Genomic DNA, 16,276 nt, shown 5'->3' on the forward strand with positions numbered 1-16,276 from the left:
ATGGCACGAGGTTCACTGCCTCAATAATGTTTAGAGGCAAAATCAAGAGTTGCCTCCACGATGTGAAGCCACTTCCCAGATTTGGTCGCGTTGTTTTTAAGTCAAATTAGACTTTAGAAAATGGTCCAATTGATGTGGAGGTGTTTTGTATATTTGGGGGGGGTGTTATATACTGACTTTAAGTCATTATACACTCATTCCCCATCATAAACCCCAATCCCTCAATTAGAAAAAAAATTCCCAAAATCCTCAAAAGTTCTTCTCTTCCAAAAACCCCTCAAGCCTCCATTGAAGGTCAAGGTCTTGGAGCTTGGGCTATGGATGCAAAGGGACTTGTTCTTCAATTCTCATGGTTTTCTTAATGTTAAGGTATGATATTTCATCCTTGAACTTTGTTTCATTTAAGGAGTCATTCCAAAGAGATTTCAAGAAGGGTTTCAAACTCCAACTTCCTCTATCTTTGACTCTAAGCATGGGTCTTTGCATGAAAACATTTAATGATTTAAATATTTTATTTTAATGTTAGATGATGACTTTAATGTCAAACCCCTAACGAACTCATGCTTATGCATATTTCCAACTTTTAACTTATGGAATGGGTTTAATGAACATAATTAGATAATATTAGAACTATAGTTTCTTTATGATTATATGGTGATTAGCTACTGCCTTAAATGCTATTATTGATGAATTATTAGATAAATTAAGGAAAGATGGTGAAATCTTTGATGAATGGTAAGTTGATTATATTGTATAGTTCTTATTGCGAAATGATCTTCAGTGGTATGGTCCACCTTTGATGGCGGTGTTTATGTGAAGTATATAGATATATGTATGAATGTGTATATTGTGATTATGGCTTGAATTGCATACAAAGGTAAAGTGAAATTATGATTATGATGTTTATGCCTGGTATGTTTTAGAAGATTGAAATATGTATCTTGATGATGTTATATCTAAATGAAGTTTATAATAAGTGAAGCATGATAATTTGTGAAGCATGATAATGTGTTAATTAGGATGAATGAAGGCATGAACATGTTTAGAAGTCAAGTTATGAATATATTTATTATGTGAAAGGTGTGCTCACATTTACACATACAATATGAATGAAAGAGTGAAGTTATGAACGAAAAGAATGAAGTTGTGAATGAAATGCAGGATTTGTAGGGTAGACACTCTTCATGAGTGCAGATGAAGTGTATAGAACATCTCTACTATTCCTATACTATGAAATGGGGATTTTGGGGTGAATACTCTTCGGGAGTTGAAATGAAGTGTTTACTATCAACCTCACTATTCTCAAGAGCTTTCCAAGATAGGTTGGAGGTTGGATAACCTTCGTGAGTAGAGATATGTTGTCCAAAAGTAACCTCTATAGATAAGTACCCTTTGTGAGTTGAGATGTGGTACTAAATAGTTATCCCTTAACCTATAGGTGAATGAATTTTTAAGACTCCATGTGAGAGTTATGCTTAGCACCGAGATGATTTGAAGAAGAGGTGGGTACACTTCGTGAGTATAGATGTTGTATCCAATGTACCTCTTGAGATGAGTACTACTTGTTAGTAGAGAATGAGTTACTTAGAAGCAATCTCCTTACCCCTTAACTATGCGCCCTCATAGGTGGAAGTATTGGAAACCCCATGTAAAGTCTCAAGAATGATCTTACCTTAGGCAAGTAGGGATCTCTCATCCGGTAGGGGTTAATAGCGGGATTTCATGTCTAGCTCTCATTGTCTATGTCGGTTAAAGCTAAGCCCCACAAAATAATGTAATGAACTAAGTCTTCCAAAGGGTGTACTACTTAGGGTTGTGGTGGTATGTGACACTATCTACCCATTGCACAAGTAGGCATTTAGAGGGAGCCTTGGTGTGTCCTTATATGAAATGTATGAATGGGTCATTATGGTGATGTAAATGAAGTTATGTGACTTAATGTCTAATGTTAATAAAGCATGATAAGGTTATGACTTGTATGATAAAGTTTATGAATAACGAATGTGGTATGCCTAATCTAAGGAAATCTTAAAGTAGCACTTGGAGGGAGTAGTAGTATGGGGTGTTACTTTCACATTACTTTATGTGTGACATGGGAGTTGTCTTAGAGAAGGTTATTATGTGAAGTCCTTAAATGCAAATATGTTTCTCTAGTGTCTTTGATATTTAATTTTGGCTTGTTTCCAATGGGAAGTAAGCTTATCGTCGGTAGTCTTGAGGATCGCTTATGGGCGGTTCCTGTAAAGACCCTCAAAATGAATTAAGGTTCTTAGAGACTGACATGTGTATAAAAGAATTAAAATATGTTAACTAAGTTTTTTTACAATATTCATACTTGATTTGAAGTCATTTGGAGGTCAAAAGTCCAAAAAACGTTTGAAACTTAGCCTTAAGACGTGCATGTGTGTCTTGGTGTGTCTTCACATGTTTTATGTGTTTGTTTTGGTTGAAACTGATATGGAAGACCACTAGCATGTTAATGAGTGTATTTACTTTAGAAATGTTTAGGAACGACTCACCAAGGTCCCTGCAAAAGACCCTCAAGGAGGATCCAAAGTCTACCTAGACACTGCCTTGGCAGTGTCTACCTACGTTTGCAAACGACTGCCAGTAGTCTCACCTACGCCCCTTCGGCGGGAGGCTAGATCAAAAAATAGCTTGGTGAGCCTCATGTCTCAAAGGAGGAGCTAAAATTACCAACGACGGAGCAGTAGGACGCCCCGTCGTCCAATCGACTTATGTCCATCGATAGTGTCTGCAATCTGTTGCACGTACTGTTTCATTAAAGGGTTGAACGGAAAATTAACCCCACGTCCATAAATTACTAAATAGGTGGTTTATTTAAGTGTTTTTGGGTATACTAAGTTAGTTAAAAGGATCAAAACCCCAAACCCAATTTATATTTCAAAAGTAAACATTCCTTTCAAAAAAAAACCTCTCTAGAAACCTCCATTGGAGATGAATCTCAAGAACAACTTGGAGATTGACTTCCCATGGATTATTCAAGAAGATTTCGTGGATTTTTTCTACAATGAGGTATGGTGATCCTTCATCCACAGTCAATCTTTCTTCTAAGAAATCTCTTCCATTTTTTCAATGAAAGTTCATGATCAAGTCGTCTATATTTCAATCTAGACTTTGATGATTAGCTAATTTTTTTCATGTTTAATTCAATCCAATTACATGATGAATCCATGACCTCTCCCAATTTCGATTTAGCCTACATGGTTGTATAATGTGATCTTGATGCTAGAATGATTATTATGAGATTCAATTATGATAAATTTATTTAGCTACTTCCTAAGATGTAAATTTATAATGAATTATGTATAGTTTATTAAGTGTGAATCAAGATATGAATATATTAATGACATCGACCTATGTTCTTCTATCTTCTATGGATTGGTAATGTAGAGTAATTGATGTGATCTCGATTCTAGGATTAATTGAAGCATGATTTTGTTATGTTAAAATGCCTTTAGCTACTACAATATAATTTTATTTTTGATGGAAAATGAGTATTTATCAAGGAAGATCAAAGTTTGAGAAATTGGTAAGATTGCCTACTTTCTTTACTTTTCTTATAGTATTGCTAGTAGAATTAGCCCTGCATGGAATTGTGTGGTATGGTCTACTTATGGTGGCAGTGTTTAATTCTTTTCAATTTATATGTGATGTGATCATGGCCTTGAAGCCAATTGTATTATGAATGTGTGGTGATGATGATCACCCAATGTGTCTCATCCCTAGTTTCCATTCTAGTTTATGGTCTACGTTGTATTGCTAATCTTATGAGAATGTGAATGACTATGTTAGGGTTAGGTTTAGGTGCTGCCAATGATGAGTTATAATGGTTAATTACCCCTTACCTATGTACCCCTATATGAAGGTGTGATTAGTTAATGTTAGGAGTCTTGAATGTAAATGTTGAAGTTGTATTGTCTCTTATACTATTATGTGTTGTGTAGTGTATGCTTGAATGTGAATTTTGGTCTTAAGACGGTGTTTGCCTCAATATGTTGTTGATTTTCATTGTATGATCATGTTGACGAATGTACACACACTTACACCTCATGCATGCTTACAAGTAGTAATGAAATGGTATTCTCATATGCACTAATGTCTACTACTATGCATGTAAAGTATATATCCATGAATTATGTTATGTGTCCCGAAACTAGGATTAATTTATAGGTTTACTAGTATGGACAAGGGTATGGGACCGTGTCTATGGATTGCACATGTGTGCCTTGATGGGATAATTCCTAGGTTTGTGATCTATGTACATGAATATGAATGCATGAGCATATTATGATATGATGTCAAGTATGTGATATGATGAAGTATGAATATGCATAGTGTCTAAATGTGTTTATATGAAAGAATTGTTCCTATAGTTACATATATAAGCTTATGCATGAATAAATTAAGAATTAACATGTGTGGTCTAAGGGTATTTACGTGAATGATTTGCTCACATATATGTATACACACACATGAAAACATGTCTATTATGCATGTATGATGATCTAGTCCATAAAGGGGCTCTTAAAAGGTGTTCTCAAGGGTATCCTAAACTAGATGATGCTTGAATATGCTATGTCCATGTGAAAGTTTTTCTCACATGATATAGGTTGATGGCAAGACTTTCTCAAGGGATCTTAAAAGGTGTTCTCAAGGGTCTCCTAAAGCCTATGTTTTATAAATTAATGTAATAAAGGCTTTTAATTCCCTTCCCAATGTGGGAAGGTAGGTTCACCATAATACTCACGAGGTGGATAACTACAATGTCTCAATAGGCTTAAAGAGGGTTTTCATTTATGCCTCCAAGTTCCATAAACTATATTTGCTCCATAGGATCTAGCAATTGATATCACCTAATATGCTAGCATGATGTAATTTTCTACTTTGGCAAGGTAGAGCACCTTCTCTTGGTGTAAGGCTCTACAACACCAAATTCCATGTTTAGAACTCATGGTCTTAGTGTCGGTTAAGGCTATAGTTTCCCTAAAGTAAAATGGACAATGGAAAAAAGTAAGGACCCTAACTAGGATAACCTAAGGGAAGTTGCTTAGTGTAGGTGAGGTGTGGACTTTACCTATGCATGCACAAATAGCTCTTGAAGGGAGTTCTAGGAAGGTGCTCTAATATATATGTATACGTTTATGTTTCTTATGCATGACATTGTAGCGTCCTCTACTTTTTGTGATGATATGTGTAGTAGGAGTCTTAATGAGTCTATATAATGTATTCTTACCTTATATGCAGAATGTGGGTCTTGTTGATCATATGATGAAGGTCTTGCTTGGCATGTATGAAGTTGTCTATACCTGTATTGTTGATTGATGAAGTGAATGGTACGATTGTAGTCTCTTTGTGTCTATACTTGTATTGTTGATTGATGAAGTGAATGGTATGATTGTAGTCTCTTTGTAGGTTTACTTAGTATATGTGAGGTTATGAGACTTCACATGTACATTGCACTAGTAGACTTAGATTGAGGTTATGAGTGAGGTCTATGATGTCTTTATGAAGTGAAGTCCAGATATGTTAATGTTGTCTAATAGGCTTAATATGGTGATGTTGGGAGTCTTGAATTTCATGTGGTCTTGTAATGAGTTCTTCTATGTGGTCCATAAAGTATGTTGGGTCAAATGTGAGTTATATGTCTTATTATATGAATTGGACTTTTGAGAGTATATGTATAAATGCTTGATGATTAATGAAGATTGTAAGTATGTTTACCTTGTGGCCTTAAGGTGATGCTTAAGTGTAGATAGTGTCATGGGACATTACCTATACATTGCATCAAGTATCATTAGAGGGTTACTTGGGAAAGTTAAGGAGTTAAAGTGAAATGAGTTCACTGTAAAGGGAAAAAGAGGTTACTGTAAGGAAATAGTAGTTACTGTAAAGTGATGAAAATATGTCTTAAATGTAATGTATCATTTCTATGGGATATTATGACTATTTTATATGCCAAAATGAAATATGTGAATTGTATGATGACTATCGTATCAACTTGTATAAAGTTTTCACAAAAATGCATGATGCATGGTTTCAGAGTAATATGTCCCTTTTTAAATGCATGTTATTGCATGGTTGTCATACTTAGTGCATTCTTGTACTAACACCATTTGTCTTTACCTTTTTACACAAAGAGTAGGTTATGGATGCTAAAGGATGTCTCTGAGGTGAAGGGCTTGATATGTATTTCCCAAGCACAAGAAAGGAATCCTTAAGTTCAAGGATGTCCTATGTCAAGTTTCTAAAATGTCTTGTAGTAGTTTAGTTTATGATTTTATGTCATAAGGGTCGTGTCCCTAAGATATTATAATGATGTTGAGTCTAAGATGCCAAAGAGACATAGAGTCTTTAACTATGCATTATAGTATTTTATACATAATGAAAGTGATATTCTAGCATATGATGTGCTATGAAAGTATTAAATTTTCCACTAAATTTACCTATGAAAATGCGATGAATGATAACTATGGGATTGTATAAGACCTCCAAGAGGTCAAGTATGCCATGTTACTTCTAGGGGGTGCTCCCCGATCGTGACAATTCCTTTATATCTTACCTTAGTGAGTCTTAGAATAACTTTGGATAGAAAAACTTCATGGGAAATGAGTTCACTGTAAGATGTAAGAAAAATGGGAGTTCACTGTAATGTTTTATGAGTTCACTGTAAAGTGTGGTCTTGTGTTAAAATTATGGAAGTTTTACCTTATGTTCTGAATGATGAATTATATGTTGTTTTGTTACTATATTTATGAAGGTTTTACTTAATTAGCATGAAAGTCTTATCTGAACTAAAATGTCCCCTTTTTCATGTGTTTTGGCATAATGTCATACTTAGTACAATGTTTGTACTAGCCCCATACTTTTCTGTACTCTATTAGTATAGGTTGAAGGCAAGTGAAGGTTCCTAGAAGGCAAAGCCTGTAAAGTTGACTCTCTCAAGACTCGCTATGCCTCATATATTAGAAGACATAGTTTATATTTCTTTAGTTCTTCTTTAAGACTAGTATAAGACTTATTATGTATTTCTTTAAACGTAAAGGGCCATGACCCTAAGATATTTAAGATAGGTCTTTAAGTTGGCTTGTGACGATGAGACTAACTCCCTAATATTTATAAAAAGCTTCTTATTTCTATTTTTGTGAAAAGTTTTAATTCCACACTACTTTTCATATCTTATGTAATGAATGATAGCTAAGAGGCTCGTATAAGACCTCTGAAGGGTCAAGTACGCCTTTTGATGACTCAAGAGTGCTCCCTTATTTTAGGGTGTACTTGCGGATCATTACACATTTATAAGAGAAAGACAGAGAAAATGAGGATTAACAACTAGAATGAGAGATTCACAGATCGAGAATGAGAGATTGTGAGATCGAGAAAGAGAGATCGAGTGGAAAGAAAGAAAAAGAGAGATTACCTCTTAGTGCACTTCAATTCGAGCAAAAAGAGAAAAATTGATGTGTGCTTCAGCTTAGATCCATCGTAGCCATTGAAGGAAGCTTCAAATCAGAGTTCAAATCCATATTGAAGCCATTGAACTTCCACAATTTTGAGAATGAAGTAAAAATTGACAAAGAGAATTTGGGTATACGAGGATAAAAGAGGATACTTTTTTCTATTGTCTTTTAAAACTAATTGTTATTAAGGTTGCCTTTTAGTGGCTTAAGATTAATTGCTGGTAAATAGTAGCTTAAAACATTATTTAGTAGCTATATTATTCTCTCTAAATAAGTGCCACTAAATTCTACTTTTGTTGTAATATGTCCTCATTTGAGCCATCTCCTTATGAATGTCAGCACTAGATTGATCTGGTGCGGCTTGAACAATGAATGTGCTACTTATAGTGTTAGATTTTCTAGTGCTCCGTGCCTTATTATTTCAAGAAATCTTCTCTAATTAATCAACAATCTCCTCAAAAGTGCACTCACCATAGGAATCCTCCAGCGATAGTATCTAGCACAACGTTTTCTTTATCATCCTGCCCTCTGCAGAAATACTCATCCAATGACTCGTCATCTATCTGATGATTCGGAGCTCTTCTGATAAATGTAGTTAATCTATCCTAAGAACTTCTCACAAACTCTCAACGTAGTGCAACAAAATTATTCAACTCGTCCTTGTGGTTAAGCTTCTTAGACACTAGGAAATACTTTGCCATGAACACTCGATGCAAATGGTCTCATGTATGAATTGAATTACATGAAAGATCAGCAAACCACACCGCATCATCACCGGTCAGTGATAGAGGGAATAATCTCAACTTTATGACACATATCCAACTTTGTTCACCCTACACAACTCTTACAGACAATTTTAAATTTAGCCATGTGATCATGAAGATCATCCAAAGCTAGCCTTGAAAACAACCCTCTCGTTGTAAGCATCTACATAATATTGGTGGTCACCATATATGTATGCCCTGGAGGTAGAAAAGGAAGAACAAGGGGCCCTTCCGATTCTACTCTATTGAAGTCAACCCTGTAGTTATCAAGCAACCTCGGTGTTGGTGGGTTCTTCTCTGCATCTTCGATTAGATTTCCACCATGAACCTGAGCTTGCATATTAACAACCCAAGAATCTATAATTGTACTCTATCATCTAGATTCTCTCTAATTTGATTCATGTGGACCCCTTGATTATACATTTTTAGCAAAATTTTGCTAACTCTGGATCATAGTGGGTCAGTGGTTCACCTCGACTCCGTGTACTTGACATACACTAGAGTAGAAACCCATAGAGAACAAAAACAAAAGAAAACGTAAGATCAGGAAATACTTGACTAAAATTCAATAATGTAGTTGAACTTAACCTAAAAGTTGTATTTCCCGGCAGCGACATCAAAATTTGATACACTTTAATTACACTTTCCTAAAGAAATATAATCGGTTGTCGTCAATTAAAGAACCCATCTTGTAGGTGGGGATTGATTCCATGAGGAATATGGTTCAGGATTAAAGTTAACTCACTATTATATATGTTTAGTCAAAATATTTCCAAAATAAATAATTTAAAAGGGGGGTTGTAAGCAACTAACCAATTGTTGTTTAAGTAACAAGTGAGCAGGATTCAAACTATAAGTTTTCAATAAGCTCTTAACGCGGTAATCTTTATAATAGTAATCCTTTCCTAGTGATTTACATACAAAGCTGGTAAGATAGGTATCCCTATGGGATTGGTTCTCCATATAGGGAATTTCATAAATACGCACATTGGTCCGGTTATGAGTGTATACTTTAGTAACCCTTACCTTTACCCCATATTAAACATCATATCAATATATGACTTAGTTTTCACCCTCGCACCAATTGACATTAGACTATTAGATAAGATACACTAAATATCTACAATTAGTTCTTTTCTAATTAGTTATATCCTTGATTCGGCAAGTAGCAACAAGGCTAACGCTCGCCACCATTAAAAAGACTTCTAAGTGAAAGAATTAACAATACATGCATGAAATCTATTCAAGAATTACTTAATTGTTATTCATACGTTGCTAATTGTTTATGGTTCCCACAACCCTAGTTGAGGATTTAGCTACTCGTGATTGAAATAAAACAATTCATGTTTTGATAAGAAGAATTCATGAACTTACAATTAGAGTAGAAGAGACCCAAAATCTCCAATTAAATTGCAAAGTCAAAATCTTCTAAAACGGAATCCGAAATTCAATTTGCTAAAGTTTCAAATTAATTCCAGTAAATATCAAGAAGAAGTAAAGAATGATTTCAAACCCCTCAAAATGAGGTTTACACACCCTATCTATAGAAAAAATATTCTAAACAAAAAGGAAATAAGCAGTCTGGACGCGGTTTCTATCGACAATATGACCTACGGACCGTGGGTCCTCTTTTATAGTTCTACACTTAGGATTTTTAATCAGGTACTGGAACTTCAACCCTCTGAATCCATTGACGGATGTGCAAGATGGCTCGTATGTCAACCTACAGTCTATGGATCGCTTTGTAGTTCGATACTTGGTTAGAATTCTCTGATGATCCATCCACACATTATCAACGACGGCCCTTCAGAGGTCCTAAGGTTTGTGGGTGGATACTTCAGTATAATTTCATTTATCAACTCCATCGACTGCATTCTCCAATCTTATTTCCTGCAAACATATCACAAAAAATTTAATACAATATGGCTCTATACACACATAACTTTTACATGAAAAGCATTAAAAATATCGTAAACTCACGGTACATTAATGATGTGCTCAGATATTAAGGTTATTTGTGTGTTCCCATTGTTGATGACTTGAGGGAACATATCCTGTAGCTCCATTCAACTTTGGAAGAACTCGAGAAAGCTAATTTCAATTATGAGTCAACCTTTTAAAGTTTTGTTACAAGAAGTAGATGATGCCTTTTGTTCTTGCTCGGTATTTGAAGTTAATTTTTCTTAGGTATTGATATTGCAGTAGAATCATCACTAGCTTGTGTACTTTCATGTTGCAATCCCATTAGATGCACAATAGTATTAACCTACAATTAAAAGGGTTAGAAAATTTGTATATTCATAACTCAAAGATAATATAATCGTGATTATAAAAGAGAGAAAACATTCACTTTGGATTGTTAACGTTCTTGAAATACTACCAAAGATTTGTACTTCTAAGACTTCTTAATCAACAACTTCAACTTGATTCGATCCTTTGCCTCTTTCAACATCAATCATTGTTGTTTTTTGCTTGTCTCTTGGAAGTCTCATTTACTAAATAGAAGAATTTGGGGACATTTCTCTTATAAATGGAAGTATGAACCACTTCCTTCTTAGATTCCTTAGAGGAGTTAAGCTTCTTTCTTTGATGTTGGGGATCAAGTAATGTCTTTACCATTGAAAGTGTTTTCTCAATATCTTGACTTTATACTATTAAAGGGTAACATGGTTTGACCCAGATTTCTCCACCAAAACTTTCAAATTATCCTAAAAAAACTTTTCATGAGATCTCTCCCACCAATATGGATATGGGGTAGTGTAAAGCCTTTTTTGTGGAAGTTATCACAAAGGGAAATGTCACCTTAGATATATTAAAAATATGCCAATATCTTAGGCCCTCAACGAGCGACTCAACACAAATATTATTTTCTAAATAATCACGAATATCTTGATGGAAACCAAATTGGAGACTAAATCGATGCGAACTATATGGCTCAATGACAAAGAAACACCCCCCCCCCTATGAAAGATAATTGAAACGAAGGCTCATAAGATAAGTTGACTATAACTCTTTGTTATCATTAAATAAAATAGGTTAGGTGAGGCCTTATAAGTATGATTGCATTCTATACAATACTTTCCTCGATAAACGCGCTTCCTTGCCTGGTCTTGGTCAAAATATTTCGCAGCACTTTCCCCCGGATATACCACATTCCTGGGAAAGAAGGCCCATTAGTAAGAACATAGTGTAATTAAGATAGTAAGTAAGCCAATCATAAGCATAATGAATGGGAAAACAAACTTTTATATGGTCTAACTTTGAAGAATTTGAAATTTTATTCAATTCATGATAAATGTTCGCTAAGACCGGGATCTCAAGGCCTAACCCTTTGACCGTTCACCATCAAGCTTGTTATCTTGAAAGTTTTAGGCCGAATAAAATTCCCTTCTTTAGATGGAAATACAAAATCACATAACCAACATGAAAAAGGTTGTATAATAAGTCTCATGTTTTTGGTGTTGCGCTCCAAGCTTAAAAGATATCGTCCCTTGAGCACTTGAACATGTATTTATCTCGATTGGTATTTCACCTGTTGGATTATGTGTATATGACAAGAATCAAGACTTATTCTCTTTTCCTAGGGGAGCTATCTCTTATCTTAGTCCTTTCTTACACCAATATTGTATCCATTCATTAAAAGAGACCCCTACATTACTATTATTTTTCTCTTAAGATGATGAAAGGTAAAAATCATATACTCACAAGTTTGAGGAAGAAAATTTTCCCTCTTGTCATCGAAACCCGTAAGTTCTATGGCATTAGGTACCACTTCTTCATAAGGGACTCCGCTAATTGGCAAGCCATCAAGAGTATGCAAATCCCAAAGAGATATGGGTGTTTCTCCAGCAAATACACCATCATGAATATTAGTGTTGTTTAAACTTTGTCCATTTCCTTAGGACCATTTTTCCTCTCTAGTAGACCGAAATACAATGATATTCATCTTCAAACACAATATTGTCTCCCCAATGAAACTAGTCTTGAATCATGCGACGACCTAAATTTGAAAGAGTGCATGTGATAGTTATACCTTGAGGATATTGTATCTCAAGATACCATACTTTATAAACTTTGTTAGATTTGTTATCATATCAAGAGGTCCAACTTTTCATATGAAGTGTGTTCCTCAATTGTGGTCATGGATCAATATAACGACCAACTAAAGGGTTTTGGACCAGAAAATTGGTCTCCATTATGCTACCCTACATTCCAATGATGAGATATTTGAGTTTAGAAGATAGGCAGGTGTAATCCTCAAACAAAACCATTGTTCAAACAGAAAAAAGAAGAAAGAGTGTTAGCGTATGTTTATAATGATGCACTAAAGAAGGTAAAACTTAAATAAAATAAAAAAAGGTAGCTAAGATGGGGGAGGGGGGGAATAATTTGAGTATTCGTGATCTCATAAAGTCTCAATTAAGTGATCTCAAAGGCAAGGTCGTTAAACACATCCTTTCACACATCAAGATCAAAGTCTTGTATAGTATTCATGATTTTATAAAGCCACAAGTTAGTGATCTCAAGGTGGGGATGGTCAACACAACCTTTCACACCTCAAGATCAAATTTTTGTGTAGTATTTCGGAAATTATAAAGTCTCAAGTTAGTGATATCAAGGCGGGGATACTCAACACATCCTTTCATACCTCGAGACCAAAATCTTGTATGTATTCAAGACCTAATAAAGTCTCAAGTTAGTGATCTCGAGAGGATGTTAAAAACATCCTTTCGCACCTCAAGATCAAATTCTTGTGTAGTATTTGAGATCTTATAAAGCCAAGTTAGTGATCTCAAGCTGGGAATGTTAAACACATACTTTCACACCTCAACATCAAATTCTTGTTTAGTATTCAGGATCTTATTGAGCCTCAAGCTAGTGATCTCAAGGCGGGGATGTTTAACACATTCTTTCACACCTCAAGATCAAATTCTTGTGTAGTGTTTGAGATCTTATAAAGCCTCAAGCTAGTGATCTCAAGGCTGGGATGTTCAACACATCCTTTCACACCTTAAGATCAAATTCTTGTATAGTATTCGAGATTTTATAAAGCCTCAAGTTAGTGATCTCAATGTGGGGATGTTCAACACATCCTTTCACACCTCAAGACCAAGTTTTTGTGTAGTATTCGAGACCTTATAAAGCCTCAAGTTAGTTATCTCAAGGCGGGGATATTAAACACATCCTTTCACACATCAAGGTCAAATTCTTGTGTAGTATTCGAGATCTTATAAAGCCTCGAGTTAGTGATCTCGGGGAGGGGGGTGGATGTTCAACACATCATTTCACACCTCAAGATCAAATTTTGTGTGATAAAGCTCTCCTTTGTGTAGAATTTGCAAAATATAAATATTGCTTATGTTGGTCTCTGGAAAGAAAGTCACAAAAGAAGAAAAAAAAAAGGAGAACAGAATAAATAAAATAATAAAATGTATAAAATAAGTAAATAAAATACGTGAGCACAAGAATCTCTTTGCCATGAAGATGGATTCTAATATTCTCTGGATGTGTTCTCACAATATGGAGATAGAAGGTCTATTTATAGATGAGAAATACGGTATTGACTCTTACTGGATAAGAATCATAAAAATCCTAGTTCTAATTGGAAATATTTAAGTTAGGAAATTGGAATTATGCGAAGGCATTATGGTGATGCACAATTTATATACAAATTGGATTCGACATACCTGAAGATGACGGCTACTATAAAGAGAAAGTTGCATTAAAAGGCCCATTATTAAATGACAGATGGTCGGTCGGTTGAATTAAATGTGAAATTGCACTAAAAGGGGTCATATATTCTACTTTAATGATGATTGTTTGTTCCATAAAAAATTTTTAATGTCAATATTTTAGTTTGTTATGTATCTGATTTATATTTTTTTACTTATAATATAAAGAATATAATTATTTAATAAAAAAAATTTAGGAGAGAGAATACTTTTAAACACAAACATCACTTGAATTAAAATCTCAATAGTTACAAATTCAAAAATAAACGACAGAGCACTCATCCCCGTGTTTATCAAATTCTCAATATCGATTTTTTTTTTTAATTTCCATTGTTAATACTCAATATCTATTGAAGTGAATTCGATTAGATTTTATTTTTCTCTAGGCTTGAAACAGATCTGTACAACTTTCTTTTGCAAAAAATTTATCACCATCAAGAGTCATTCCAAGAGCAGGTAGACATTTTGGTATAACATGCATGGTCAAATATCTTCATATTGACAAATTTCTTTTGTAATAACCAACAAACTAGCCATAGTATAGTTAAATTATGAAAGATAGTATGCTGTAATTCTTTGATCGGGTTTAGAATACAAAATGTAGTTTGTTGAACAAAAAAAGAATCGAAAGAAGGAACATGGTAGACGAAGAAAAATAAAGCGAGAGTCAAAGAAGATTGTTCCGAAAAATTGTATTCATACTAGAATTATATTCATATTAATTTCGTTTGTCAATTGTTTTTCTTTTATTCAAAATTTGTATTTTTATTAAGAATATTATATTTTTTAAAAAATTTTGTAGTCATTCCAATTTATATGCCTAATGAACTTGTATTTCTTAAGCATAAATGTATCACACTTCTTTCAAAGTCAATTTGTCTTTTTTAAAGAATATTGTATCAATTCTCAACAATTTGCATTATCTTCACTATGTATGCTAATTTTTTCAAAACCTTGTATCATTTCTTAACTTGATTTCATATGTAATGATTAAATTATATTGGGATACAATCAGTAACATTTTTGTAAAAAATAAAAGAAACATGTATTTGGTAGTCATGTAATGTTGTAGTGTGTGATCGTCTCATCTAAAAACTTAAGATTTTAGATAGAGAAAACTTTTATAATTTAATTATATTATCAATAAACCCCCTCACGCTCTGCCCTGATCTTTTTTCATGGGCCAAGCACGTGGAATGAGAATCAATCTCAGGACCTCTGCCCTTTGGTCCATGTTGAAGTATGTAATCATCTCATCTAAAAGTTTAAGCTGTTAAAGAGAGCACATTTTATTAGTATTTAATTATATTCTCAGCATGTAGGTTTTCACTATGAAATTAAAGTGTCAATTCCAATTTGAATGCTAAAGTGAGCACATGAAATACAAAAGTTATTGGTATACAATTATGATAACATAATAAAAAAGAAATTTCCAATTTTGGAGAACATCGATTATATCGTAGTTCCAGTTGAGAATTCTTCCTCCAAAATTGTTTGTCAATAGAATTTGAATAACTTGTATTTCATTTGACATACCTATTAGAATTAATAAAAACTAATAAAAAAATATAAATATCATTATACAAACTCAAACATGAAAATCATAATAAATACAAATATACATATGTATTGAAATGAATACAATTTAAGAAAGAATACAAGATTCTAGGAGAAAAAATACAATTACTTTGTGAAATAAATAGATGAATAAAAATATGGTTCTTACAGAACTATAAATCTTTTTTGCATACATATTGAAATGATTCTCATATTGTACATAGCCCTTACCACAACTGCAATAGCCGATGCAATCTAATGCCACAAAGTTCTATTGAAAGCAACTGTAGTAAGTATATCTTGGGGGAAATTGTAGCACCTTTGGGGCCATTGAAAATGATCTCAGGTCCATTAGTGCCAATACCATGAAGAGATTCTTACCACCATTCATATGCTAATAAAACCACATCTTGGAGGAATTTCGAAGAGATGAATTTCTTATACAAGGATAGGAGAGAAAATGATGAATTAACACACAAAAGAGAAATGAGAAATTTGGAGAAAATCTAGAGAGAGGAAAAGTGGATAATGGGGTTTTCTCTTTTTCACCGGATAGTGGAGTCAAAATAAGTCTAATATGGGTCTGATTTGAGAAATAAAAAGAAAATAAGTTAATTATGATAGAATACATTTTATTTGTTAAAATTGACATTTTTAATAATTATTTTAAAATATAGATGTTTTTAATAATTACGTTAGAAATTTTAACTAGTTTGCTAATATTATGTTAATATTTGTTAAA

This window comes from Solanum lycopersicum, chromosome 11 (genome assembly GCF_036512215.1).
Source record: "Solanum lycopersicum chromosome 11, SLM_r2.1".
NCBI classification, from domain to species: Eukaryota; Viridiplantae; Streptophyta; class Magnoliopsida; order Solanales; family Solanaceae; genus Solanum; species Solanum lycopersicum.